Genomic DNA, 20,945 nt, shown 5'->3' on the forward strand with positions numbered 1-20,945 from the left:
TCAAAACGTGTTTTTCAGCAGAAATAAACACGTTTTGGCAACTTTGGTCATCACCATGTAACTTATAGGGCAGGAACAGCACAGTTTTCAAAACGTGTTTTTCAGCCCGAAATAAACGCGTTTTGTCAGCCCTTAGAATCGCAGTGTAACTGCCTGGCTCAGAAGAGCACATTCAGTCAGCCCTTAACCCCAGTGCTCAGAAATTGTCAAAACGTGTTTTTCAGCAAAAATAAACACGTTTTGGCAACTTTGGTCACCACCATGTAACTTATAGGGCAGAAACAGCACAGTTTTCAAAACGTGTTTTTCAGCCCGAAATAAACGCTTTTTCTCAGCCCTTAGATTCGAAGTGTAACTGCCTTGCTCAGAAGAGCACACTGAGTCAGCCCTTAACCCCAGTGCTCAGAAATTGTCAAAACGTGTTTTTCAGCAGAAATAAACACGTTTTGGCAACTTTGGTCATCACCATGTAACTTATAGGGCAGGAACAGCACAGTTTTCAAAACGTGTTTTTCAGCCCGAAATAAACGCGTTTTGTCAACCCTTAGAATCGCAGTGTAACTGCCTGGCTCAGAAGAGCACATTGAGTCAGCCCTTAACCTCAGTGCTCAGAAATTGTCAAAACGTGTTTTTCAGCAGAAATAAACACGTTTTGGCAACTTTGGTCATCACCATGTAACTTATAGGGCAGGAACAGCACAGTTTTCAAAACGTGTTTTTCAGCCCGAAATAAACGCGTTTTGTCAGCCCTTAGAATCGCAGTGTAACTGCCTGGCTCAGAAGAGCACATTGAGTCAGCCCTTAACCCCAGTGCTCAGAAAATGTCAAAACGTGTTTTTCAGCAGAAATAAACACGTTTTGGCAACTTTGGTCACCACCATGTAACTTATAGGGCAGAAACAGCACATTTTTCAAAACGTGTTTTTCAGCCCGAAATAAACGCTTTTTCTCAGCCCTTAGATTCGCAGTGTAACTGCCTGGCTCAGAAGAGCACATTGAGTCAGCCCTTAACCACAGTGCTCAGAAATTGTCAAAATGTGTTTTTCAGCAGAAATAAACACGTTTTGGCAACTTTGGTCACCACCATGTAACTTATAGGGCAGAAACAGCACAGTTTTCAAAACGTGTTTTTCAGCCCGAAATAAACACTTTTTCTCAGCCCTTAGATTCGCAGTGTAACTGCCTGGCTCAGAAGAGCACACTGAGTCAGCCCTTAACCCCAGTGCTCAGAAATTGTCAAAACGTGTTTTACAGCAGAAATAAACACGTTTTGGCAACGTTGGTCAGCACCATGTAACTTATAGGGCAGGAACAGCACAGTTTTCAAAACGTGTTTTTCAGCCCGAAATAAACGCGTTTTCTCAGCCCTTAGAATCGCAGTGTAACTGCCTGGCTCAGAAGAGCACATTTAGTCAGCCCTTAACCCCAGTGCTCAGAAATTGTCAAAACGTGTTTTTCAGCAGAAATAAACACGTTTTGGCAACTTTGGTCATCACCATGTAACCTATAGGGCAGGAACAGCACAGTTTTCAAAACGTGTTTTTCAGCCCGAAATAAACGCGTTTTGTCAACCCTTAGAATCGCAGTGTAACTGCCTGGCTCAGAAGAGCACATTGAGTCAGCCCTTAATCCCAGTGCTCAGAAATTGTCAAAACGTGTTTTTCAGCAGAAATAAACACGTTTTGGCAACTTTGGTCATCACCATGTAACTTATAGGGCAGGAACAGCACAGTTTTCAAAACGTGTTTTTCAGCCCGAAATAAACGCGTTTTGTCAGCCCTTAGAATCGCAGTGTAACTGCCTGGCTCAGAACAGCACACTGAGTCAGCCCTTAACCCCAGTGCTCAGAAATTGTCAAAACGTGTTTTTCAGCAGAAATAAACACGTTTTGGCAACTTTGGTCATCACCATGTAACTTATAGGGCAGGAACAGCACAGTTTTCAAAACGTGTTTTTCAGCCCGAAATAAACGCATTTTGTCAGCCCTTAGAATCGCAGTGTAACTGCCTGGCTCAGAAGAGCACATTCAGTCAGCCCTTAACCCCAGTGCTCAGAAATTGTCAAAACGTGTTTTTCAGCAGAAATAAACACGTTTTGGCAAATTTGGTCATCACCATGTAACTTATAGGGCAGAAACAGCACAGTTTTCAAAACGTGTTTTTCAGCCCGAAATAAACGCTTTTTCTCAGCCCTTAGATTGGCAGTGTAACTGCCTGGCTCAGAAGAGCACATTGAGTCAGCCCTTAACCACAGTGCTCAGAAATTGTCAAAACGTGTTTTTCAGCAGAAATAAACACGTTTTGGCAACTTTGGTCATCACCATGTAACTTATAGGGCAGGAACAGCACAGTTTTCAAAACGTGTTTTTCAGCCCGAAATAAACGCGTTTTGTTAGCCCTTAGAATCGCAGTGTAACTGCCTGGCTCAGAAGAGCACATTGAGTCAGCCCTTAACCCCAGTGCTCAGAAATTGTCAAAACGTGTTTTTCAGCAGAAATAAACACGTTTTGGCAACTTTGGTCATCACCATGTAACTTATAGGGCAGAAACAGCACAGATTTCAAAACGTGTTTTTCAGCCCGAAATAAACACTTTTTCTCAGCCCTTAGATTCGCAGTGTAACTGCCTGGCTCAGAACAGCACACTGAGTCAGCCCTTAACCCCAGTGCTCAGAAATTGTCAAAACGTGTTTTTCAGCAGAAATAAACACGTTTTGGCAACTTTGGTCATCACCATGTAACTTATGGGGCAGGAACAGCACAGTTTTCAAAACGTGTTTTTCAGCCCGAAATAAACGCGTTTTGTCAGCCCTTAGAATCGCAGTGTAACTGCCTGGCTCAGAACAGCACACTGAGTCAGCCCTTAACCCCAGTGCTCAGAAATTGTCAAAACGTGTTTTTCAGCAGAAATAAACACGTTTTGGCAACTTTGGTCATCACCATGTAACTTATAGGGCAGGAACAGCACAGTTTTCAAAACGTGTTTTTCAACCCGAAATAAACGCGTTTTGTCAGCCCTTAGAATCGCAGTGTAACTGCCTGCCTCAGAAGAGCACATTTAGTCAGCCCTTAACCCCAGTGCTCAGAAATTGTCAAAACGTGTTTTTCAGCAGAAATAAACACGTTTTGGCAACTTTGGTCATCACCATGTAACTTATAGGGCAGGAACAGCACAGTTTTCAAAACGTGTTTTTCAGCCCGAAATAAACGCGTTTTGTCAACCCTTAGAATCGCAGTGTAACTGCCTGGCTCAGAAGAGCACATTGAGTCAGCCCTTAACCTCAGTGCTCAGAAATTGTCAAAACGTGTTTTTCAGCAGAAATAAACACGTTTTGGCAACTTTGGTCATCACCATGTAACTTATAGGGCAGGAACAGCACAGTTTTCAAAACGTGTTTTTCAGCCCGAAATAAACGCGTTTTGTCAGCCCTTAGAATCGCAGTGTAACTGCCTGGCTCAGAAGAGCACATTGAGTCAGCCCTTAACCCCAGTGCTCAGAAAATGTCAAAACGTGTTTTTCAGCAGAAATAAACACGTTTTGGCAACTTTGGTCACCACCATGTAACTTATAGGGCAGAAACAGCACATTTTTCAAAACGTGTTTTTCAGCCCGAAATAAACGCTTTTTCTCAGCCCTTAGATTCGCAGTGTAACTGCCTGGCTCAGAAGAGCACATTGAGTCAGCCCTTAACCACAGTGCTCAGAAATTGTCAAAATGTGTTTTTCAGCAGAAATAAACACGTTTTGGCAACTTTGGTCATCACCATGTAACTTATAGGGCAGGAACAGCACAGTTTTCAAAACGTGTTTTTCAGCCCGAAATAAACGCGTTTTGTTAGCCCTTAGAATCGCAGTGTAACTGCCTGGCTCAGAAGAGCACATTGAGTTAGCCCTTAACCCCAGTGCTCAGAAATTGTCAAAACTTGTTTTTCAGCAGAAATAAACACGTTTTGGCAACTTTGGTCACCACCATGTAACTTATAGGGCAGAAACAGCACAGTTTTCAAAACGTGTTTTTCAGCCCGAAATAAACACTTTTTCTCAGCCCTTAGATTCGCAGTGTAACTGCCTGGCTCAGAAGAGCACACTGAGTCAGCCCTTAACCCCAGTGCTCAGAAATTGTCAAAACGTGTTTTACAGCAGAAATAAACACGTTTTGGCAACGTTGGTCAGCACCATGTAACTTATAGGGCAGGAACAGCACAGTTTTCAAAACGTGTTTTTCAGCCCGAAATAAACGCGTTTTCTCAGCCCTTAGAATCGCAGTGTAACTGCCTGGCTCAGAAGAGCACATTTAGTCAGCCCTTAACCCCAGTGCTCAGAAATTGTCAAAACGTGTTTTTCAGCAGAAATAAACACGTTTTGGCAACTTTGGTCATCACCATGTAACCTATAGGGCAGGAACAGCACAGTTTTCAAAACGTGTTTTTCAGCCCGAAATAAACGCGTTTTGTCAACCCTTAGAATCGCAGTGTAACTGCCTGGCTCAGAAGAGCACATTGAGTCAGCCCTTAATCCCAGTGCTCAGAAATTGTCAAAACGTGTTTTTCAGCAGAAATAAACACGTTTTGGCAACTTTGGTCATCACCATGTAACTTATAGGGCAGAAACAGCACAGTTTTCAAAACGTGTTTTTCAGCCCGAAATAAACGCGTTTTGTCAGCCCTTAGAATCGCAGTGTAACTGCCTGGCTCAGAACAGCACACTGAGTCAGCCCTTAACCCCAGTGCTCAGAAATTGTCAAAACGTGTTTTTCAGCAGAAATAAACACGTTTTGGCAACTTTGGTCATCACCATGTAACTTATAGGGCAGGAACAGCACAGTTTTCAAAACGTGTTTTTCAGCCCGAAATAAACGCATTTTGTCAGCCCTTAGAATCGCAGTGTAACTGCCTGGCTCAGAAGAGCACATTCAGTCAGCCCTTAACCCCAGTGCTCAGAAATTGTCAAAACGTGTTTTTCAGCAGAAATAAACACGTTTTGGCAAATTTGGTCATCACCATGTAACTTATAGGGCAGAAACAGCACAGTTTTCAAAACGTGTTTTTCAGCCCGAAATAAACGCTTTTTCTCAGCCCTTAGATTGGCAGTGTAACTGCCTGGCTCAGAAGAGCACATTGAGTCAGCCCTTAACCACAGTGCTCAGAAATTGTCAAAACGTGTTTTTCAGCAGAAATAAACACGTTTTGGCAACTTTGGTCATCACCATGTAACTTATAGGGCAGGAACAGCACAGTTTTCAAAACGTGTTTTTCAGCCCGAAATAAACGCGTTTTGTTAGCCCTTAGAATCGCAGTGTAACTGCCTGGCTCAGAAGAGCACATTGAGTCAGCCCTTAACCCCAGTGCTCAGAAATTGTCAAAACGTGTTTTTCAGCAGAAATAAACACGTTTTGGCAACTTTGGTCATCACCATGTAACTTATAGGGCAGAAACAGCACAGTTTTCAAAACGTGTTTTTCAGCCCGAAATAAACACTTTTTCTCAGCCCTTAGATTCGCAGTGTAACTGCCTGGCTCAGAACAGCACACTGAGTCAGCCCTTAACCCCAGTGCTCAGAAATTGTCAAAACGTGTTTTTCAGCAGAAATAAACACGTTTTGGCAACTTTGGTCATCACCATGTAACTTATGGGGCAGGAACAGCACAGTTTTCAAAACGTGTTTTTCAGCCCGAAATAAACGCGTTTTGTCAGCCCTTAGAATCGCAGTGTAACTGCCTGGCTCAGAAGAGCACATTCAGTCAGCCCTTAACCCCAGTGCTCAGAAATTGTCAAAACGTGTTTTTCAGCAGAAATAAACACGTTTTGGCAACTTTGGTCACCACCATGTAACTTATAGGGCAGAAACAGCACAGTTTTCAAAACGTGTTTTTCAGCCCGAAATAAACGCTTTTTCTCAGCCCTTAGATTCGAAGTGTAACTGCCTGGCTCAGAAGAGCACACTGAGTCAGCCCTTAACCCCACTGCTCAGAAATTGTCAAAACGTGTTTTTCAGCAGAAATAAACACGTTTTGGCAACTTTGGTCATCACCATGTAACTTATAGGGCAGGAACAGCACAGTTTTCAAAACGTGTTTTTCAGCCCGAAATAAACGCGTTTTGTCAACCCTTAGAATCGCAGTGTAACTGCCTGGCTCAGAAGAGCACATTGAGTCAGCCCTTAACCCCAGTGCTCAGAAATTGTCAAAACGTGTTTTTCAGCAGAAATAAACACGTTTTGGCAACTTTGGTCATCACCATGTAACTTATAGGGCAGGAACAGCACAGTTTTCAAAACGTGTTTTTCAGCCCGAAATAAACGCGTTTTGTCAGCCCTTAGAATCGCAGTGTAACTGCCTGGCTCAGAAGAGCACATTGAGTAAGCCCTTAACCCCAGTGCTCAGAAATTGTCAAAACGTGTTTTTCAGCAGAAATAAACACGTTTTGGCAACTTTGGTCATCACCATGTAACTTATAGGGCAGAAACAGCACAGTTTTCAAAACGTGTTTTTCAGCCCGAAATAAACGCTTTTTCTCAGCCCTTAGATTCGCAGTGTAACTGCCTGGCTCAGAACAGCACACTGAGTCAGCCCTTAACCCCAGTGCTCAGAAATTGTCAAAACGTGTTTTTCAGCAGAAATAAACACGTTTTGGCAACTTTGGTCATCACCATGTAACTCATAGGGCAGGAACAGCACAGTTTTCAAAACGTGTTTTTCAGCCCGAAATAAACGCGTTTTGTCAGCCCTTAGAATCGCAGTGTAACTGCCTGGCTCAGAAGAGCACATTCAGTCAGCCCTTAACCCCAGTGCTCAGAAATTGTCAAAACGTGTTTTTCAGCAGAAATAAACACGTTTTGGCAACTTTGGTCACCACCATGTAACTTATAGGGCAGAAACAGCACAGTTTTCAAAACGTGTTTTTCAGCCCGAAATAAACGCTTTTTCTCAGCCCTTAGATTCGCAGTGTAACTGCCTGGCTCAGAACAGCACACTGAGTCAGCCCTTAACCCCAGTGCTCAGAAATTGTCAAAACGTGTTTTTCAGCAGTAATAAACACGTTTTGGCAACTTTGGTCATCACCATGTAACTTATAGGGCAGGAACAGCACAGTTTTCAAAACGTGTTTTTCAGCCCGAAATAAACGCGTTTTGTTAGCCCTTAGAATCGCAGTGTAACTGCCTGGCTCAGAAGAGCACATTGAGTCAGCCCTTAACCCCAGTGCTCAGAAATTGTCAAAACTTGTTTTTCAGCAGAAATAAACACGTTTTGGCAACTTTGGTCATCACCATGTAACTTATAGGGCAGAAACAGCACAGTTTTCAAAACGTGTTTTTCAGCCCGAAATAAACACTTTTTCTCAGCCCTTAGATTCGCAGTGTAACTGCCTGGCTCAGAACAGCACACTGAGTCAGCCCTTAACCCCAGTGCTCAGAAATTGTCAAAACGTGTTTTTCAGCAGAAATAAACACGTTTTGGCAACTTTGGTCATCACCATGTAACTTATAGGGCAGGAACAGCACAGTTTTCAAAACGTGTTTTTCAGCCCGAAATAAACGCGTTTTGTCAGCCCTTAGAATCGCAGTGTAACTGCCTGGCTCAGAAGAGCACATTCAGTCAGCCCTTAACCCCAGTGCTCAGAAATTGTCAAAACGTGTTTTTCAGCAGAAATAAACACGTTTTGGCAACTTTGGTCACCACCATGTAACTTATAGGGCAGAAACAGCACAGTTTTCAAAACGTGTTTTTCAGCCCGAAATAAACGCTTTTTCTCAGCCCTTAGATTCGCAGTGTAACTGCCTGGCTCAGAAGAGCACATTGAGTCAGCCCTTAACCACAGTGCTCAGAAATTGTCAAAACGTGTTTTTCAGCAGAAATAAACACGTTTTGGCAACTTTGGTCATCACCATGTAACTTATAGGGCAGGAACAGCACAGTTTTCAAAACGTGTTTTTCAGCCCGAAATAAACGCGTTTTGTTAGCCCTTAGAATCGCAGTGTAACTGCCTGGCTCAGAAGAGCACATTGAGTCAGCCCTTAACCCCAGTGCTCAGAAATTGTCAAAACGTGTTTTTCAGCAGAAATAAACACGTTTTGGCAACTTTGGTCATCACCATGTAACTTATAGGGCAGAAACAGCACAGTTTTCAAAACGTGTTTTTCAGCCCGAAATAAACACTTTTTCTCAGCCCTTAGATTCGCAGTGTAACTGCCTGGCTCAGAACAGCACACTGAGTCAGCCCTTAACCCCAGTGCTCAGAAATTGTCAAAACGTGTTTTTCAGCAGAAATAAACACGTTTTGGCAACTTTGGTCATCACCATGTAACTTATGGGGCAGGAACAGCACAGTTTTCAAAACGTGTTTTTCAGCCCGAAATAAACGCGTTTTGTCAGCCCTTAGAATCGCAGTGTAACTGCCTGGCTCAGAAGAGCACATTCAGTTAGCCCTTAACCCCAGTGCTCAGAAATTGTCAAAACGTGTTTTTCAGCAGAAATAAACACGTTTTGGCAACTTTGGTCATCACCATGTAACTTATAGGGCAGGAACAGCACAGTTTTCAAAACGTGTTTTTCAGCCCGAAATAAACGCGTTTTGTCAGCCCTTAGAATCGCAGTGTAACTGCCTGGCTCAGAAGAGCACATTGAGTCAGCCCTTAACCCCAGTGCTTAGAAATTGTCAAAACGTGTTTTTCAGCAGAAATAAACACGTTTTGGCAACTTTGGTCATCACCATGTAACTTATAGGACAGGAACAGCACAGTTTTCAAAACGTGTTTTTCAGCCCGAAATAAACGCGTTTTGTCAACCCTTAGAATCGCAGTGTAACTGCCTGGCTCAGAAGAGCACATTGAGTCAGCCCTTAACCCCAGTGCTCAGAAATTGTCAAAACATGTTTTTCAGCAGAAATAAACACGTTTTGGCATCTTTGGTCATCACCATGTAACTTATAGGGCAGGAACAGCACAGTTTTCAAAACGTGTTTTTCAGCCCGAAATAAACGCGTTTTGTCAGCCCTTAGAATCGCAGTGTAACTGCCTGGCTCAGAAGAGCACATTGAGTCAGCCCTTAACCCCAGTGCTCAGAAATTGTCAAAACGTGTTTTTCAGCAGAAATAAACACGTTTTGGCAACTTTGGTCATCACCATGTAACTTATAGGGCAGAAACAGCACAGTTTTCAAAACGTGTTTTTCAGCCCGAAATAAACGCTTTTTCTCAGCCCTTAGATTCGCAGTGTAACTGCCTGGCTCAGAACAGCACAGTGAGTCAGCCCTTAACCCCAGTGCTCAGAAATTGTCAATACGTGTTTTTCAGCAGAAATAAACACGTTTTGGCAACTTTGGTCATCACCATGTAACTTATAGGGCAGGAACAGCACAGTTTTCAAAACGTGTTTTTCAGCCCGAAATAAACGCGTTTTGTCAGCCCTTAGAATCGCAGTGTAACTGCCTGGCTCAGAAGAGCACATTCAGTCAGCCCTTAACCCCAGTGCTCAGAAATTGTCAAAACGTGTTTTTCAGCAGAAATAAACACGTTTTGGCAACTTTGGTCACCACCATGTAACTTATAGGGCAGAAACAGCACAGTTTTCAAAACGTGTTTTTCAGCCCGAAATAAACGCTTTTTCTCAGCCCTTAGATTCGCAGTGTAACTGCCTGGCTCAGAAGAGCACATTGAGTCAGCCCTTAACCACAGTGCTCAGAAATTGTCAAAACGTGTTTTTCAGCAGAAATAAACACGTTTTGGCAACTTTGGTCATCACCATGTAACTTATAGGGCAGGAACAGCACAGTTTTCAAAACGTGTTTTTCAGCCCGAAATAAAAGCGTTTTGTTAGCCCTTAGAATCGCAGTGTAACTGCCTGGCTCAGAAGAGCACATTGAGTCAGCCCTTAACCCCAGTGCTCAGAAATTGTCAAAACTTGTTTTTCAGCAGAAATAAACACGTTTTGGCAACTTTGGTCATCACCATGTAACTTATAGGGCAGAAACAGCACAGTTTTCAAAACGTGTTTTTCAGCCCGAAATAAACACTTTTTCTCAGCCCTTAGATTCGCAGTGTAACTGCCTGGCTCAGAACAGCACACTGAGTCAGCCCTTAACCCCAGTGCTCAGAAATTGTCAAAACGTGTTTTTCAGCAGAAATAAACACGTTTTGGCAACTTTGGTCACCACCATGTAACTTATAGGGCAGGAACAGCACAGTTTTCAAAACGTGTTTTTCAGCCCGAAATAAACGCGTTTTGTCAACCCTTAGAATCGCAGTGTAACTGCCTGGCTCAGAAGAGCACATTGAGTCAGCCCTTAACCCCAGTGCTCAGAAATTGTCAAAACGTGTTTTTCAGCAGAAATAAACACGTTTTGGCAACTTTGGTCATCACCATGTAACTTATAGGGCAGGAACAACACAGTTTTCAAAACGTGTTTTTCAGCCCGAAATAAACGCTTTTTCTCAGCCCTTAGATTCGCAGTGTAACTGCCTGGCTCAGAACAGCACACTGAGTCAGCCCTTAACCCCAGTGCTCAGAAATTGTCAAAATGTGTTTTTCAGCAGAAATAAACACGTTTTGGCAACTTTGGTCATCACCATGTAACTTATAGGGCAGGAACAGCACAGTTTTCAAAACGTGTTTTTCAGCCCGAAATAAACGCGTTTTGTCAGCCCTTAGAATCGCAGTGTAACTGCCTGGCTCAGAAGAGCACATTCAGTCAGCCCTTAACCCCAGTGCTCAGAAATTGTCAAAACGTGTTTTTCAGCAGAAATAAACACGTTTTGGCAAATTTGGTCATCACCATGTAACTTATAGGGCAGGAACAGCACAGTTTTCAAAACGTGTTTTTCAGCCCGAAATAAACGCGTTTTGTCAACCCTTAGAATCGCAGTGTAACTGCCTGGCTCAGAAGAGCACATTGAGTCAGCCCTTAACCCCAGTGCTCAGAAATTGTCAAAACGTGTTTTTCAGCAGAAATAAACACGTTTTGGCAACTTTGGTCATCACCATGTAACTTATAGGGCAGGAACAGCACAGTTTTCAAAACGTGTTTTTCAGCCCGAAATAAACGCTTTTTCTCAGCCCTTAGATTCGCAGTGTAACTGCCTGGCTCAGAACAGCACACTGAGTCAGCCCTTAACCCCAGTGCTCAGAAATTGTCAAAACGTGTTTTTCAGCAGAAATAAACACGTTTTGGCAACTTTGGTCATCACCATGTAACTTATAGGGCAGGAACAGCACAGTTTTCAAAACGTGTTTTTCAGCCCGAAATAAACGCGTTTTGTCAGCCCTTAGAATCGCAGTGTAACTGCCTGGCTCAGAAGAGCACATTCAGTCAGCCCTTAACCCCAGTGCTCAGAAATTGTCAAAACGTGTTTTTCAGCAGAAATAAACACGTTTTGGCAACTTTGGTCACCACCATGTAACTTATAGGGCAGAAACAGCACAGTTTTCAAAACGTGTTTTTCAGCCCGAAATAAACGCTTTTTTTCAGCCCTTAGAATCGCAGTGTAACTGCCTGGCTCAGAACAGCACACTGAGTCAGCCCTTAACCCCAGTGCTCAGAAATTGTCAAAACGTGTTTTTCAGCAGAAATAAACACGTTTTGGCAACTTTGGTCATCACCATGTAACTTATAGGGCAGAAACAGCACAGTTTTCAAAACGTGTTTTTCAGCCCGAAATAAACACTTTTTCTCAGCCCTTAGATTCGCAGTGTAACTGCCTGGCTCAGAACAGCACACTGAGTCAGCCCTTAACCCCAGTGCTCAGAAATTGTCAAAACGTGTTTTTCAGCAGAAATAAACACGTTTTGGCAACTTTGGTCATCACCATGTAACTTATAGGGCAGGAACAGCACAGTTTTCAAAACGTGTTTTTCAGCCCGAAATAAACGCGTTTTGTCAGCCCTTAGAATCGCAGTGTAACTGCCTGGCTCAGAAGAGCACATTCAGTCAGCCCTTAACCCCAGTGCTCAGAAATTGTCAAAACGTGTTTTTCAGCAAAAATAAACACGTTTTGGCAACTTTGGTCACCACCATGTAACTTATAGGGCAGAAACAGCACAGTTTTCAAAACGTGTTTTTCAGCCCGAAATAAACGCTTTTTCTCAGCCCTTAGATTCGAAGTGTAACTGCCTTGCTCAGAAGAGCACACTGAGTCAGCCCTTAACCCCAGTGCTCAGAAATTGTCAAAACGTGTTTTTCAGCAGAAATAAACACGTTTTGGCAACTTTGGTCATCACCATGTAACTTATAGGGCAGGAACAGCACAGTTTTCAAAACGTGTTTTTCAGCCCGAAATAAACGCGTTTTGTCAACCCTTAGAATCGCAGTGTAACTGCCTGGCTCAGAAGAGCACATTGAGTCAGCCCTTAACCTCAGTGCTCAGAAATTGTCAAAACGTGTTTTTCAGCAGAAATAAACACGTTTTGGCAACTTTGGTCATCACCATGTAACTTATAGGGCAGGAACAGCACAGTTTTCAAAACGTGTTTTTCAGCCCGAAATAAACGCGTTTTGTCAGCCCTTAGAATCGCAGTGTAACTGCCTGGCTCAGAAGAGCACATTGAGTCAGCCCTTAACCCCAGTGCTCAGAAAATGTCAAAACGTGTTTTTCAGCAGAAATAAACACGTTTTGGCAACTTTGGTCACCACCATGTAACTTATAGGGCAGAAACAGCACATTTTTCAAAACGTGTTTTTCAGCCCGAAATAAACGCTTTTTCTCAGCCCTTAGATTCGCAGTGTAACTGCCTGGCTCAGAAGAGCACATTGAGTCAGCCCTTAACCACAGTGCTCAGAAATTGTCAAAATGTGTTTTTCAGCAGAAATAAACACGTTTTGGCAACTTTGGTCACCACCATGTAACTTATAGGGCAGAAACAGCACAGTTTTCAAAACGTGTTTTTCAGCCCGAAATAAACACTTTTTCTCAGCCCTTAGATTCGCAGTGTAACTGCCTGGCTCAGAAGAGCACACTGAGTCAGCCCTTAACCCCAGTGCTCAGAAATTGTCAAAACGTGTTTTACAGCAGAAATAAACACGTTTTGGCAACGTTGGTCAGCACCATGTAACTTATAGGGCAGGAACAGCACAGTTTTCAAAACGTGTTTTTCAGCCCGAAATAAACGCGTTTTCTCAGCCCTTAGAATCGCAGTGTAACTGCCTGGCTCAGAAGAGCACATTTAGTCAGCCCTTAACCCCAGTGCTCAGAAATTGTCAAAACGTGTTTTTCAGCAGAAATAAACACGTTTTGGCAACTTTGGTCATCACCATGTAACCTATAGGGCAGGAACAGCACAGTTTTCAAAACGTGTTTTTCAGCCCGAAATAAACGCGTTTTGTCAACCCTTAGAATCGCAGTGTAACTGCCTGGCTCAGAAGAGCACATTGAGTCAGCCCTTAATCCCAGTGCTCAGAAATTGTCAAAACGTGTTTTTCAGCAGAAATAAACACGTTTTGGCAACTTTGGTCATCACCATGTAACTTATAGGGCAGGAACAGCACAGTTTTCAAAACGTGTTTTTCAGCCCGAAATAAACGCGTTTTGTCAGCCCTTAGAATCGCAGTGTAACTGCCTGGCTCAGAACAGCACACTGAGTCAGCCCTTAACCCCAGTGCTCAGAAATTGTCAAAACGTGTTTTTCAGCAGAAATAAACACGTTTTGGCAACTTTGGTCATCACCATGTAACTTATAGGGCAGGAACAGCACAGTTTTCAAAACGTGTTTTTCAGCCCGAAATAAACGCATTTTGTCAGCCCTTAGAATCGCAGTGTAACTGCCTGGCTCAGAAGAGCACATTCAGTCAGCCCTTAACCCCAGTGCTCAGAAATTGTCAAAACGTGTTTTTCAGCAGAAATAAACACGTTTTGGCAAATTTGGTCATCACCATGTAACTTATAGGGCAGAAACAGCACAGTTTTCAAAACGTGTTTTTCAGCCCGAAATAAACGCTTTTTCTCAGCCCTTAGATTGGCAGTGTAACTGCCTGGCTCAGAAGAGCACATTGAGTCAGCCCTTAACCACAGTGCTCAGAAATTGTCAAAACGTGTTTTTCAGCAGAAATAAACACGTTTTGGCAACTTTGGTCATCACCATGTAACTTATAGGGCAGGAACAGCACAGTTTTCAAAACGTGTTTTTCAGCCCGAAATAAACGCGTTTTGTTAGCCCTTAGAATCGCAGTGTAACTGCCTGGCTCAGAAGAGCACATTGAGTCAGCCCTTAACCCCAGTGCTCAGAAATTGTCAAAACGTGTTTTTCAGCAGAAATAAACACGTTTTGGCAACTTTGGTCATCACCATGTAACTTATAGGGCAGAAACAGCACAGATTTCAAAACGTGTTTTTCAGCCCGAAATAAACACTTTTTCTCAGCCCTTAGATTCGCAGTGTAACTGCCTGGCTCAGAACAGCACACTGAGTCAGCCCTTAACCCCAGTGCTCAGAAATTGTCAAAACGTGTTTTTCAGCAGAAATAAACACGTTTTGGCAACTTTGGTCATCACCATGTAACTTATGGGGCAGGAACAGCACAGTTTTCAAAACGTGTTTTTCAGCCCGAAATAAACGCGTTTTGTCAGCCCTTAGAATCGCAGTGTAACTGCCTGGCTCAGAACAGCACACTGAGTCAGCCCTTAACCCCAGTGCTCAGAAATTGTCAAAACGTGTTTTTCAGCAGAAATAAACACGTTTTGGCAACTTTGGTCATCACCATGTAACTTATAGGGCAGGAACAGCACAGTTTTCAAAACGTGTTTTTCAACCCGAAATAAACGCGTTTTGTCAGCCCTTAGAATCGCAGTGTAACTGCCTGCCTCAGAAGAGCACATTTAGTCAGCCCTTAACCCCAGTGCTCAGAAATTGTCAAAACGTGTTTTTCAGCAGAAATAAACACGTTTTGGCAACTTTGGTCATCACCATGTAACTTATAGGGCAGGAACAGCACAGTTTTCAAAACGTGTTTTTCAGCCCGAAATAAACGCGTTTTGTCAACCCTTAGAATCGCAGTGTAACTGCCTGGCTCAGAAGAGCACATTGAGTCAGCCCTTAACCTCAGTGCTCAGAAATTGTCAAAACGTGTTTTTCAGCAGAAATAAACACGTTTTGGCAACTTTGGTCATCACCATGTAACTTATAGGGCAGGAACAGCACAGTTTTCAAAACGTGTTTTTCAGCCCGAAATAAACGCGTTTTGTCAGCCCTTAGAATCGCAGTGTAACTGCCTGGCTCAGAAGAGCACATTGAGTCAGCCCTTAACCCCAGTGCTCAGAAAATGTCAAAACGTGTTTTTCAGCAGAAATAAACACGTTTTGGCAACTTTGGTCACCACCATGTAACTTATAGGGCAGAAACAGCACATTTTTCAAAACGTGTTTTTCAGCCCGAAATAAACGCTTTTTCTCAGCCCTTAGATTCGCAGTGTAACTGCCTGGCTCAGAAGAGCACATTGAGTCAGCCCTTAACCACAGTGCTCAGAAATTGTCAAAATGTGTTTTTCAGCAGAAATAAACACGTTTTGGCAACTTTGGTCATCACCATGTAACTTATAGGGCAGGAACAGCACAGTTTTCAAAACGTGTTTTTCAGCCCGAAATAAACGCGTTTTGTTAGCCCTTAGAATCGCAGTGTAACTGCCTGGCTCAGAAGAGCACATTGAGTTAGCCCTTAACCCCAGTGCTCAGAAATTGTCAAAACTTGTTTTTCAGCAGAAATAAACACGTTTTGGCAACTTTGGTCACCACCATGTAACTTATAGGGCAGAAACAGCACAGTTTTCAAAACGTGTTTTTCAGCCCGAAATAAACACTTTTTCTCAGCCCTTAGATTCGCAGTGTAACTGCCTGGCTCAGAAGAGCACACTGAGTCAGCCCTTAACCCCAGTGCTCAGAAATTGTCAAAACGTGTTTTACAGCAGAAATAAACACGTTTTGGCAACGTTGGTCAGCACCATGTAACTTATAGGGCAGGAACAGCACAGTTTTCAAAACGTGTTTTTCAGCCCGAAATAAACGCGTTTTCTCAGCCCTTAGAATCGCAGTGTAACTGCCTGGCTCAGAAGAGCACATTTAGTCAGCCCTTAACCCCAGTGCTCAGAAATTGTCAAAACGTGTTTTTCAGCAGAAATAAACACGTTTTGGCAACTTTGGTCATCACCATGTAACCTATAGGGCAGGAACAGCACAGTTTTCAAAACGTGTTTTTCAGCCCGAAATAAACGCGTTTTCTCAGCCCTTAGATTCGCAGTGTAACTGCCTGGCTCAGAAGAGCACATTTAGTCAGCCCTTAACCCCAGTGCTCAGAAATTGTCAAAACGTGTTTTTCAGCAGAAATAAACACGTTTTGGCAACTTTGGTCATCACCATGTAACCTATAGGGCAGGAACAGCACAGTTTTCAAAACGTGTTTTTCAGCCCGAAATAAACGCGTTTTGTCAACCCTTAGAATCGCAGTGTAACTGCCTGGCTCAGAAGAGCACATTGAGTCAGCCCTTAATCCCAGTGCTCAGAAATTGTCAAAACGTGTTTTTCAGCAGAAATAAACACGTTTTGGCAACTTTGGTCATCACCATGTAACTTATAGGGCAGAAACAGCACAGTTTTCAAAACGTGTTTTTCAGCCCGAAATAAACGCGTTTTGTCAGCCCTTAGAATCGCAGTGTAACTGCCTGGCTCAGAAGAGCACACTGAGTCAGCCCTTAACCCCAGTGCTCAGAAATTGTCAAAACGTGTTTTTCAGCAGAAATAAACACGTTTTGGCAACTTTGGTCATCACCATGTAACTTATAGGGCAGGAACAGCACAGTTTTCAAAACGTGTTTTTCAGCCCGAAATAAACGCATTTTGTCAGCCCTTAGAATCGCAGTGTAACTGCCTGGCTCAGAAGAGCACATTCAGTCAGCCCTTAACCCCAGTGCTCAGAAATTGTCAAAACGTGTTTTTCAGCAGAAATAAACACGTTTTGGCAACTTTGGTCACCACCATGTAACTTATAGGGCAGAAACAGCACAGTTTTCAAAACGTGTTTTTCAGCCCGAAATAAACGCTTTTTCTCAGCCCTTAGATTCGAAGTGTAACTGCCTGGCTCAGAAGAGCACACTGAGTCAGCCCTTAACCCCACTGCTCAGAAATTGTCAAAACGTGTTTTTCAGCAGAAATAAACACGTTTTGGCAACTTTGGTCATCACCATGTAACTTATAGGGCAGGAACAGCACAGTTTTCAAAACGTGTTTTTCAGCCCGAAATAAACGCGTTTTGTCAACCCTTAGAATCGCAGTGTAACTGCCTGGCTCAGAAGAGCACATTGAGTCAGCCCTTAACCCCAGTGCTCAGAAATTGTCAAAACGTGTTTTTCAGCAGAAATAAACACGTTTTGGCAACTTTGGTCATCACCATGTAACTTATAGGGCAGGAACAGCACAGTTTTCAAAACGTGTTTTTCAGCCCGAAATAAACGCGTTTTGTCAGCCCTTAGAATCGCAGTGTAACTGCCTGGCTCAGAAGAGCACATTGAGTAAGCCCTTAACCCCAGTGCTCAGAAATTGTCAAAACGTGTTTTTCAGCAGAAATAAACACGTTTTGGCAACTTTGGTCATCACCATGTAACTTATAGGGCAGAAACAGCACAGTTTTCAAAACGTGTTTTTCAGCCCGAAATAAACGCTTTTTCTCAGCCCTTAGATTCGCAGTGTAACTGCCTGGCTCAGAACAGCACACTGAGTCAGCCCTTAACCCCAGTGCTCAGAAATTGTCAAAACGTGTTTTTCAGCAGAAATAAACACGTTTTGGCAACTTTGGTCATCACCATGTAACTCATAGGGCAGGAACAGCACAGTTTTCAAAACGTGTTTTTCAGCCCGAAATAAACGCGTTTTGTCAGCCCTTAGAATCGCAGTGTAACTGCCTGGCTCAGAAGAGCACATTCAGTCAGCCCTTAACCCCAGTGCTCAGAAATTGTCAAAACGTGTTTTTCAGCAGAAATAAACACGTTTTGGCAACTTTGGTCACCACCATGTAACTTATAGGGCAGAAACAGCACAGTTTTCAAAACGTGTTTTTCAGCCCGAAATAAACGCTTTTTCTCAGCCCTTAGATTCGCAGTGTAACTGCCTGGCTCAGAACAGCACACTGAGTCAGCCCTTAACCCCAGTGCTCAGAAATTGTCAAAACGTGTTTTTCAGCAGTAATAAACACGTTTTGGCAACTTTGGTCATCACCATGTAACTTATAGGGCAGGAACAGCACAGTTTTCAAAACGTGTTTTTCAGCCCGAAATAAACGCGTTTTGTTAGCCCTTAGAATCGCAGTGTAACTGCCTGGCTCAGAAGAGCACATTGAGTCAGCCCTTAACCCCAGTGCTCAGAAATTGTCAAAACTTGTTTTTCAGCAGAAATAAACACGTTTTGGCAACTTTGGTCATCACCATGTAACTTATAGGGCAGAAACAGCACAGTTTTCAAAACGTGTTTTTCAGCCCGAAATAAACACTTTTTCTCAGCCCTTAGATTCGCAGTGTAACTGCCTGGCTCAGAACAGCACACTGAGTCAGCCCTTAACCCCAGTGCTCAGAAATTGTCAAAACGTGTTTTTCAGCAGAAATAAACACGTTTTGGCAACTTTGGTCATCACCATGTAACTTATAGGGCAGGAACAGCACAGTTTTCAAAACGTGTTTTTCAGCCCGAAATAAACGCGTTTTGTCAGCCCTTAGAATCGCAGTGTAACTGCCTGGCTCAGAAGAGCACATTCAGTCAGCCCTTAACCCCAGTGCTCAGAAATTGTCAAAACGTGTTTTTCAGCAGAAATAAACACGTTTTGGCAACTTTGGTCACCACCATGTAACTTATAGGGCAGAAACAGCACAGTTTTCAAAACGTGTTTTTCAGCCCGAAATAAACGCTTTTTCTCAGCCCTTAGATTCGCAGTGTAACTGCCTGGCTCAGAAGAGCACATTGAGTCAGCCCTTAACCACAGTGCTCAGAAATTGTCAAAACGTGTTTTTCAGCAGAAATAAACACGTTTTGGCAACTTTGGTCATCACCATGTAACTTATAGGGCAGGAACAGCACAGTTTTCAAAACGTGTTTTTCAGCCCGAAATAAACGCGTTTTGTTAGCCCTTAGAATCGCAGTGTAACTGCCTGGCTCAGAAGAGCACATTGAGTCAGCCCTTAACCCCAGTGCTCAGAAATTGTCAAAACGTGTTTTTCAGCAGAAATAAACACGTTTTGGCAACTTTGGTCATCACCATGTAACTTATAGGGCAGAAACAGCACAGTTTTCAAAACGTGTTTTTCAGCCCGAAATAAACACTTTTTCTCAGCCCTTAGATTCGCAGTGTAACTGCCTGGCTCAGAACAGCACACTGAGTCAGCCCTTAACCCCAGTGCTCAGAAATTGTCAAAACGTGTTTTTCAGCAGAAATAAACACGTTTTGGCAACTTTGGTCATCACCATGTAACTTATGGGGCAGGAACAGCACAGTTTTCAAAACGTGTTTTTCAGCCCGAAATAAACGCGTTTTGTCAGCCCTTAGAATCGCAGTGTAACTGCCTGGCTCAGAAGAGCACATTGAGTCAGCCCTTAACCCCAGTGCTTAGAAATTGTCAAAACGTGTTTTTCAGCAGAAATAAACACGTTTTGGCAACTTTGGTCATCACCATGTAACTTATAGGACAGGAACAGCACAGTTTTCAAAACGTGTTTTTCAGCCCGAAATAAACACTTTTTCTCAGCCCTTAGATTCGCAGTGTAACTGCCTGGCTCAGAAGAGCACATTCAGTCAGCCCTTAACCCCAGTGCTCAGAAATTGTCAAAACGTGTTTTTCAGCAGAAATAAACACGTTTTGGCAACTTTGGTCATCACCATGTAACTTATAGGGCAGGAACAGCACAGTTTTCAAAACGTGTTTTTCAGCCCGAAATAAACGCGTTTTGTCAGCCCTTAGAATCGCAGTGTAACTGCCTGGCTCAGAAGAGCACATTGAGTCAGCCCTTAACCCCAGTGCTTAGAAATTGTCAAAACGTGTTTTTCAGCAGAAATAAACACGTTTTGGCAACTTTGGTCATCACCATGTAACTTATAGGACAGGAACAGCACAGTTTTCAAAACGTGTTTTTCAGCCCGAAATAAACGCGTTTTGTCAACCCTTAGAATCGCAGTGTAACTGCCTGGCTCAGAAGAGCACATTGAGTCAGCCCTTAACCCCAGTGCTCAGAAATTGTCAAAACATGTTTTTCAGCAGAAATAAACACGTTTTGGCATCTTTGGTCATCACCATGTAACTTATAGGGCAGGAACAGCACAGTTTTCAAAACGTGTTTTTCAGCCCGAAATAAACGCGTTTTGTCAGCCCTTAGAATCGCAGTGTAACTGCCTGGCTCAGAAGAGCACATTGAGTCAGCCCTTAACCCCAGTGCTCAGAAATTGTCAAAACGTGTTTTTCAGCAGAAATAAACACGTTTTGGCAACTTTGGTCATCACCATGTAACTTATAGGGCAGAAACAGCACAGTTTTCAAAACGTGTTTTTCAGCCCGAAATAAACGCTTTTTCTCAGCCCTTAGATTCGCAGTGTAACTGCCTGGCTCAGAACAGCACAGTGAGTCAGCCCTTAACCCCAGTGCTCAGAAATTGTCAATACGTGTTTTTCAGCAGAAATAAACACGTTTTGGCAACTTTGGTCATCACCATGTAACTTATAGGGCAGGAACAGCACAGTTTTCAAAACGTGTTTTTCAGCCCCAAATAAACGCGTTTTGTCAGCCCTTAGAATCGCAGTGTAACTGCCTGGCTCAGAAGAGCACATTCAGTCAGCCCTTAACCCCAGTGCTCAGAAATTGTCAAAACGTGTTTTTCAGCAGAAATAAACACGTTTTGGCAACTTTGGTCACCACCATGTAACTTATAGGGCAGAAACAGCACAGTTTTCAAAACGTGTTTTTCAGCCCGAAATAAACGCTTTTTCTCAGCCCTTAGATT

This window comes from Atractosteus spatula, chromosome 5 (assembly GCF_055471065.1).
Source record: "Atractosteus spatula isolate fAtrSpa1 chromosome 5, fAtrSpa1.hap1, whole genome shotgun sequence".
NCBI classification, from domain to species: Eukaryota; Metazoa; Chordata; class Actinopteri; order Semionotiformes; family Lepisosteidae; genus Atractosteus; species Atractosteus spatula.